We start from the raw sequence: 9,139 nt of genomic DNA on the forward strand, positions 1-9,139 counted from the left end.
TCAAAGAAAAACTTTTAAATGATGAGAGGTTTATCAAAATGGCGTCTGTGAGCAGCGGTGGCATTAAAGAGCGCTCTGCCGGGTACTCAAGCAGCACGGGCGAATCGGACGGTGCTCAGGATGGGCGAGCTGGGTGCTCTGGTGAGCAGCAATCTTCGCTGCCAGGTGGGACTACCGGGCCCAGCATCCCAGCTGAACAGGTGAGCCTGCCCCTCACATCTGGCGAATCTGACCTGGAGGACAGTGATGACAGCTGCAGCAGCAGTGGAGAGGGGGCGCTGATAATGCGTCAGATTCAGCTGCAAGAGTCCCCAGAGAGGCTGCAGTCCTTCTATTTTGGGAAAGATTTTCCCCCAGACACCTCAAGCAAGAAGAAGAGGAAAGGGAAAAAGACATATATTCAGGAAAAATTTGTTTATGTCACCAAGCACTCTGGTTTGGCCGCAAAGTCAGACCAGGGTGGTAACCCTGAGCTCCTAGTCCCGGGCTCTGCAGTGGGTCCGGTGCAGGGGACTGGGGAAGAGAGGGTTAATGCGGCCCAAAATTCCAAGTCCACTTGTGCCAGTAGTGGGAATGGAGGAGTAAAGGAGGTAGAAAAGAGTGTCGGGAAAGCAAAGGGTCGCGGCCAGTCCAGAGGTGCTGGTGCTGTCGGTCATGTCCCAGTGGGAGGGGGGCGTGATCCGGCACCAGGTCCCACCTGTGGTGGCCTGGCTGTCCCGGCTGTCCCGCCTGTGTCCCTAAAGCGCCTTTCAGGTGCAGAGGGGGCGCAGTGGGCGGTGGCCGGGTCTACCGATCCTCCCACCCATGGTAAACATGCTCCTGTTCCCGGAAGGGAAGTTGAAGGAACTACAACTCCCAGAGTGGCTAAGGTGGGCGGAGCTACAGCAACTAAAGTAAGGAAAAATGTTAAAAGGCCAGACACTGAATCCACTGAAGTGCATCTCCAGCCACCCACTGGAGGTGCCACGGACTTGCCCTCTGGGCAAAAAGGGAAAAAAGAGGGTAAAAATAATAAGGGTCCTGGTCCAGCAGCTAATGGAGAGGCGATTGAGGTAATGGATGTGGCTGTTGGTACCCCTGCTGCCCCTGTCCCTGTTGCCCCTGTTCCTGCAAGGACCCTGGGAACTCCAGGTGTCCCTGGTTCCCCAGTTAGTATGCCATCTTGTGTACAGGTGGGTGGGGCTTCGGAGGGTAGTCAGGGGGTGGGTCAGGATCCAGTCGCCCCTCCAGCGGCGACAACATCTGGTAAAAGTTATGCCAGTGTTGCCGCTGGAGGGAGGGGGGATGCGTCCTCCTCGTCTTTGGGCTCTGGGGACGGTGTTTTGCAACAGCGCCTCCTGGAGGCCTTGAGGAGGGGGGAGAGCTCAATGAATGTAGGGGGCAGAGTTGTGGACTTGTCTCTCTGGGTGGAGAGACATGGTCTTGGTGCCTTCCGAGAACAAAGGGGGGAGACCATTTGGTCCCTGCCGACAACCGGGCAGGACCTTGGCCGTAGGAATGTGGCTCGTCTTCAGTGGAGAGGCAATGACGCGTGCCCATCCAGGAGTAAGGTGGTGGAGCTTCTGCTGAAGATGGGGTTCAGGGCAAATGACATCTATGCCTTGATCCATCCTTACGGCACGTCTGAGTTCGACATCAGCTTTGTTCGCCCAGAGGGCCTCGAGCTCTTTTGGGGGAACTACGAGTTGATGAAGGACGAGCCCGGCTGGCGCGGTTTCGCTGCACAAGTGGTAACCCGCCAGACTGGAGTCAAGAGAGTGACCGTTTTGACTCGTAACGAGTCCCTCTCTTGTTACGATATCATGACTTGGATAAGTCGGTACGGAGAGGTGGTGGATATGCCCAATAAGAACCGGGACGAACACGGCATCTGGTCCGGAGCCTGGACGTTTATGGTGAAACTTAAGCGTTCAGGGAATTCGGTGGCCCACATACCATCCGCGGCCTTCCTTGGCAGGGATCGTATCTTGGCCTTCTACCAGGGGCAGCCGAAGCTCTGTCACAAGTGCGGCGACCCCACACATTTGAGTGCAGCCTGTAATGTCATCAAGTGCGCTCTGTGTGGCGAGGTAGGTCATCTTGCGGCATCTTGTACAGAGATTAGGTGTCATCTGTGTGGTGACCTCGGTCACCCATTCAGTCGCTGTCCGCGCTCTTTCGCCAATGCGGTCATGGCCCCAGCGGAGGAGAGCCGTGAGGTTGCTTCTGCAGGGGAGGGGACCAGCAGAGGCGAGGGAGCCCAGGAGCCAAGGAAGAACAAACATGCTGGGGCAGCCAAGCTGAGGCGCCAAGAGAAGCGCGGAAGGGGCAGGGAGCTGGTGGAAACCCAGGTGGCAGGTGGGTCAATGCTGGCCCCTGCTCCGGACGCAAATCATGTGGCTGAGGCTCCAGGGGACAGGGAGCTGGATGAGGAGGTCAGGAGGATCCGAAGAGAAGAGGATGCCACTTATTCAGATTCTTCCCACTATGAAAGTGTGGGTGAGGGCAAAGATGAGTGGCAAAAGAAAAAGCGCAAGCAGGGCTCCAAGAAAATGAAAAAAAGGGAAGGGAAATCTTCCCCTGCAACGGGCCAGGTGCAGGAAGGCAATCCAAACTCTTCTCTTGTTGGGCTCTCCAACAGGTACCAAGTTCTCTCGTCCTCGGAGGAGGCAGAGGTGTCTAGGACAAGTGTGGGGCCTACAGGGGTGCTGAGCCTTCCTCTTGTGGGGGTTTGGTGACCTCCAGGGGGAGGGCTGGCCCAGAGCCCAGTGGCAAGGAGGACGAGGTTGAGGAGCCCCATGCCATGGACCTTTCAGTGTCCAAGAAACGTGGCAAAGGGTCATCCTCAGACCCTGATGAGAAGGGGGTGGGAAGAAGAAAGCCATCTAACTCAATCACCAATGATGGCGGCACCCGCTCCGTTGATGCTGGCATCCATTAATGTTGCCAGCATTAAATCTGATATGGCTAGATTCCAGGCCTTTGATTTTCTCGGCCGCGTTGAAGCCGACATTTTGTTTTTGCAAGAGACCAGGCTGCCAAATTTGGCAGCTGTGCATAAGGCGAGGAGGGAATGGAGGTCTGGTCCATCTTACTGGTCTCTTGCGGCCGAGCCATATAGCGGAGTGGCGGTACTTTTTACCGCAGCGGTTGAATGCCGACGGGTTATCGAGTTAGAAATAGGGAGGTGCCTGATCCTGGATGTTCTCATGAAGGGACAAGAGCTTTGGCTAATCAACATCTATGGTCCCCAAACCAAGCAGGACCGCAAGGATCTCTTTATGAGGATCAAGCCGTACCTTTTTACCAGTCGGCAGGTGATCTTTGGGGGTGACTTTAACGCAGTCACGAGGACCCATGACAGGGGAGGCTCCCTAGGCAAGCTGACTTATGATAGCGTCGCGCTTAATAGCATAGCTAGCGAAGCTCGCCTGGTGGATGTCCACATCCGACACACCCCAGGCCACGCGGGTTTCACCTATTATAGAGGCGAGTGCAGGTCTAGAATAGATAGGTTGTATTTGAAGGAGGAAGCCATCTCTTCACTAGTATCTGTTGTTGAGGTGGAGTTCTCCAACCACTGTCTGATTTTGTTTTCCCTGAATGTTGCAGAGACCCCCCGGATGGGTAGAGGCTTATGGAGGCTGAATTCATCACTCCTGGAGGAAGCAGAGATAAGACAGTCCTTTGAGGGTTTTCTGCAGAGCCAGGTACCATTACTGGATCTTTGTAGCAGTAAGTCAGAGTGGTGGGAGATGCTCAAGATCAGAGCGGCGAGGTTCTTCCGCCAGCTCTCTAGCCTCAGAAGCCTGAGTAAGTACCGTCTTTATCAGGGCCTGAGGAGGAAACTCGAATATCTCGTCTCGACTGGAGGTAGCCGAGAGGATATCTCCAGAGTGAAGTCTTTGCTCAAAGGGTGCCAGTATAATAGGCACGCATCTTTGGTTTTTGAGAGGGACTTCGGGAAGTACCACTCACCTGACCCTTACAGAAACTGCAAGATGTCAGTGAATCGTAAAGTTGTCACTGGACTGATCGATGGTACAGGATCACTGAACAGGTCCAGATCAGGGATTCTGGAAGTCGTCAGATCCTTCTACTCGCACCTTTTGAGAAAGAGGGATCTAGATCGAGATGTGATGTCGGCTTTCCTGGCTGAAGCTGTTCCTGAGCCAGGGGATGACATCTCCCTTAATGTTTTGACAGAGGAGATCAACACAGAGGAAGTTAAACTGGCGATTGATGGGCTTGCGCTCAAAAAATCGCCAGGACTGGATGGCTTAACATCCGAGTATTATAAAACCTTTAAGGACCTCTTGAGTCCTCTCTTGACTGAGGTTTTCAATGAGTGTCTTTCCTCAGACACTCTCCCAAAGTCAATGAGGAGGTCGGCTTTGATCCTTCTGTCAAAGGGTAAAGACTCGAGCCGTATTGAGAACTGGCATCCCATAGCGCTTCTCAATATGGACAGGAAGGTTCTGGCAAAAGTGCTGTTTAATCGGCTGGTCAAGTTTGCACCCTGGCTCCTCTCGGGCGCCCAGCATTGCTCTGTTCCAGGCCGTAGCACCTTTAGTGCTGTTCTAGGTGTCTGGGAGGCAGTGGAGCAGGGTAGGGCTGGTCACTGGGAGGGGTATCTGCTGTCCTTGGATCAGGCCAAAGCGTTTGATCGGGTTAATCACGAGTACCTCTGGTCTGTTCTTCTGAGATATGGCCTGCCAGTGGGGTTTGTCAATTGGCTCAAGACATTGTACGCGGGGGCTGAGACTTTCCCGCTAGTGAACGGTTGGGTCGGCCACCCATTTGAGGTTGGGTCTGGTGTCCGTCAGGGTTGTCCTCTGAGCCCCTTGCTGTACGTGTTTGCCATTGATCCTTTCCTTAGGAGGATTGATGGTGGGCCTATGGCGGGGGTCGGGATGGATCGGACGGTGCCGGAAGCCACCCTCAGGGTGGCAGCGTACGCTGATGACGTCACCGTCTTTGTGTCCTCGAGGGGGGAGGCAGAGTACGTGATGGCAGAGGTGGATCGCTACTCGGAAGCATCCGGGTCCGGCATCAACTGGGATAAGTGCGAAAGTCTCTGGTTAGGAAGGAGAGATCCTACATTTGGTCTCCCGGACACCCTTCCAGTGCCCCAGGACTTGGCTAAAGTTCTCGGCATCAAATTTGGCCGGGGAGATTACCCCATGCAAAATTGGGTGGTCAGGCTCGATGGTGCCACTCAGAAGGTGGCCCAGTGGAAGGGTTGGTCTTTGACCCTTCGGGAAAATTAACCTGATCAAAACATACCTGCTCCCTTTATTCATCTACCTGGGCAGCGTATGCATTTTGCCAGAGCCTCTCTGGACCCGGGTCTACAACCTGTTCTTCCTAATGTTGTGGGGGAACAGGTTGAACCTAATTAGGAGAGATGTCACGTACCGCACGAGGAGACTAGGGGGGTTATCTATGGTCAACCCCGTGGTGTTTCTCATAAACACCTTTGTTAAGATCAATATAGGCAACCTCTGGCAAGAGAGGGCTCCTCCGTGGGTATTCTCCTGTTGGGGATGGCTTCGGCCTTTCTTCCAGGAATGGGAGACTGGAGGGCGAGTGAAGGATCTTCGCACGCCGCACGAGCATCTTCCGGCTTACGCTACCGTTGTTCTGAAGATGATACGTCGGTGGGGTCTGGGGATGTGGGAGATCAGAACTCTGTCGAGGAAACTCCTCGATAAGAGGGTTCTGTTGACCCATTTCCAGAAGCCCCTGGCGCTCAAGGACTGCCCAAGTCGGGACCTGGAGGAAGGGTTACGTTTATTGAATTCTGACAGGATCCCCTTGAAGTTTTGAGACTTGACTCGGCGCTGTTTCCATGGGAGACTGTATGTAAGGGGCAACTTGAAGAGCAGGCCACTGGTGGATAGGGGTTGCCCCCGCCAGGAGTGCAGCAACGTGCTGGAAAGCATGGAGCATTTCCTGCTTCAGTGTCCCTTTAATACAGAGGTATACAATCGGGTGGGAGCCTCCATTGGTTGGCCCAGGTTGGCACGCCTCTCGTATGCGGAATGGGTCTATGGGGCATTCAGGGACCTTGGTGGCAGGGACCGGTGCACTTTATTCTTAGTCAGCCTAGTGGTCAGGTTTCACATTTGGAACGCACGGTGTCTAGTTTCGACGGAAGAGAAAATCCTCCCCGCGGATGAGGTGAATAGGAACATCCTGGGTGACCTGGTGAAGGTGCGCTCTCTGGATTATGAGAGGTTGGGCACGACTAAGGCCTCTCTCCTATGGAGAGGGTTTGTATTTCGTTAGGGACAGTTTTCTTATTGTTAGGGTGTTTGTAGGGACAGAATAGGGAGAGGTAGGGACAGTTTCTCTGAGGGTAATTTTTAGGAAAGGAGTAGGGACATTGTAGGGACAGATTAACTATAGGGATAGTTTTTCTCTATTTGGTCGGTGCCCGGCTTATCATATCCAGTCCTGGTGGAGGGCTGTGTGTGACACTAGTAGAGTTTTTGTTTTCGGTCAAAAATAAAGTATGTACGGCTGCAGGTAACTGAACCTTAAGCTTTCGGGTATTAATGTGTAGTGTTGGTTTGTAATTGTGTAGTATGAGATGTTATATGTTTTGTTTTGTATATAGGGTTAGGGGTTATAGATAGGTTGGGTGGGGGCTTATTGGGGGGAGGGGGGGATTTATGCCTCAGCCGTAGCTTGACACGTCCCGGACAATGAACATTGGGCATGGACTGTTGGTGCGGGCGTGGCCCTCAGGCTGCGGTGGGCAGGGCGTGTATTCTGGTGCAGCTTGGCTCGTCCTGGACATAGACATTGAGCACGGACTTGGGATGCAGGCGTGGCTCCCAGGCTGCACCATAGGGTTTTTTTTTGGGTGGGGGTGTGTGGTGGTTTGGTCTGGTTGTAGGGTTAGTTTAGGATTATGTAAGGTTCTATTCTTTAGGTGGTGGGCATCACAAAAAAAAAAAATTAAAAAAATAATAAAAAAAAAAAAAAAAAAAGGACCAAAAAAAGGGTATTGGGTTGTTCCGGTTATTATTATTACTTTTGGTTGTTAGTATTATTATTATTATTATATAATTGTTTTGGCTGGAATTTCGGTTATTAGTCATATTTTCTTTCTTCTTTTTGGGATTTCAGGCTGGATCCTGTGAGTTAGGGATGTTTTCTTACATGTGGGTATATTGTTATATGTAGTATGTAGCGTATATGTATTGGTGAGTATGAGTGAGTGTAGTTTTAGAGTGCAGGTTGGTGTAGTGTGCTGTGTGTATTATTTGGACCAGATGGACCTTTTGCTTTTGTCCCTTTGTCCTGAAGTAAGGCAAAGTACAGTTAACACAAGTGATCATTTGTTTTTGTTTTATGTTTATGTCTTATGCCAAGTGAGCGATATTTATGTTCTGTTTATTGTTATCTTTTTCACTTTTATAATAAAAAAAGATCTACAGGATGTAACTCAGGATCAGTACAAGATAAGTAATGTATGTACACAGTGACTCAGGATCAGTACAGGATCAGTAATGTATGTGCACAGTGACTCCACCAGCAGAATAGTGAGTGCAGCTCTGGAGTATAATACAGTATGCAACTCAGGATCAGTACAGGATAAGTAATGTATGTATACAGTGACTCCACCAGCAGAATAGTAAGTGCAGCTCTGGAGTATAATACAGGATGTAACTCTGGATCAGTACAGGATAAGTAATGTATGTACACAGTGACCCCACCAGCAGAATAGTGAGTGCAGCTCTGGAGTATAATACAGGATATAACTCTAATGTATGTGCACAGTGACAGATATATATGAAGTATAATAATAGTGGTTAGAGGTGGACATCCTCTTTAGGGCTACTACATGTTCATTGTCAGTCTGTAAGTACCATGAACAGAACTCATTTCACAGTAGCAATTAAACATAATTAATACCCATGAAGTCATTGTGTGTGATTGCAGGAGTCTCTTCCCTGCAGCACATGGCTGGCCCGGGGACAATAGGAGTCAGGACACAAGGCATCTGTATTTGCATATTTACATCATCCCAGTCTCTCTCTTTACCATAGGTAACCCATTCGTCTTTGTAATGCAAATTTTAATTTAGGAGAAGGTGTAAACAATCTGGCACGTCTCATTAAACCCATGGATGGTGTTACGACTCATTACATGCACTGTTTTCCTATGTCAAGGGATTTCCACTGGGAACCAGTATAACAAAAAATAAAAAATCACAGTTTGTAATTGAATTTGCTGGAGTAGTCGGGGTTACAGAGCAGAACCGCAGGCTGAGAGCGGCCGTACGGAGGAATGGCAGCAAATAAGCAGTGTAGTGCCAGTTTTATTATACAGTGAACCCTCTTCTGCACTGCATGGGTGCCGGGATGTAATCTTCTTGCTGGGGGGAATTGAGCTGCCATGCTATTGGCCTGCGACTGAAGACTGGTTCTTGAGGTTGCCCATGGGTTTACTTTTGTCCCATGTGACCCAGCATACCTTTTATGTCATCAAACCCGGTCATTACCCCATGCCACCAATATCAGTTGGTCTTTGCCCCTCCAGTGTCTAGATCCTGTCTAATTAGACACCATCTATATAATGTCCCTGTGGTCACCAGTGCTAGCACTGAAGGACATGTCATCTATTCCCGAAAATGGGGCACTGGTCTCTATGAACCTCGTGTGGCGCAGAATGTTAAAACAGCAGAAATGCAATTCTAAGCTCTTGCTCATGACCTGAATTTTGTGGGTTCAATCCCTGCTTGGTTCAGGTAATCGCATGAATGAAGAATAGTTGCATTCAAGTCCCGAGTTTAGTTAGCATTATATTGGCCATATGTGGGATGTCAAAAAATACACTTCAGCACAGAATGCCTTGATCGGCAGAGGCCCTCGGTATGACTATTAAAGGAGATGTCTCGAGGCAGGAGTGGATTTTTTTTTTTTGCCCAGTCCCCCTAATTAAGCATACATTACTAAGCCCCCCTGTAAATGACTTTTCTAGCTGGTTTGTACTTACCGTTCCAGCGTTTCAGCAACTTATAAAAATTTTCCCAAGATGGCCGCCAGCTTTTTTCCCATCGCTTGCTGTAGCCCGACGTGCGCGCTCCCGAGACGCTACCAGCTGTGTCTCCCTGACAACCAGACGCCACGCAGCCGCCGACCGGACC

This window comes from Eleutherodactylus coqui, chromosome 13 (assembly GCF_035609145.1).
Source record: "Eleutherodactylus coqui strain aEleCoq1 chromosome 13, aEleCoq1.hap1, whole genome shotgun sequence".
NCBI classification, from domain to species: Eukaryota; Metazoa; Chordata; class Amphibia; order Anura; family Eleutherodactylidae; genus Eleutherodactylus; species Eleutherodactylus coqui.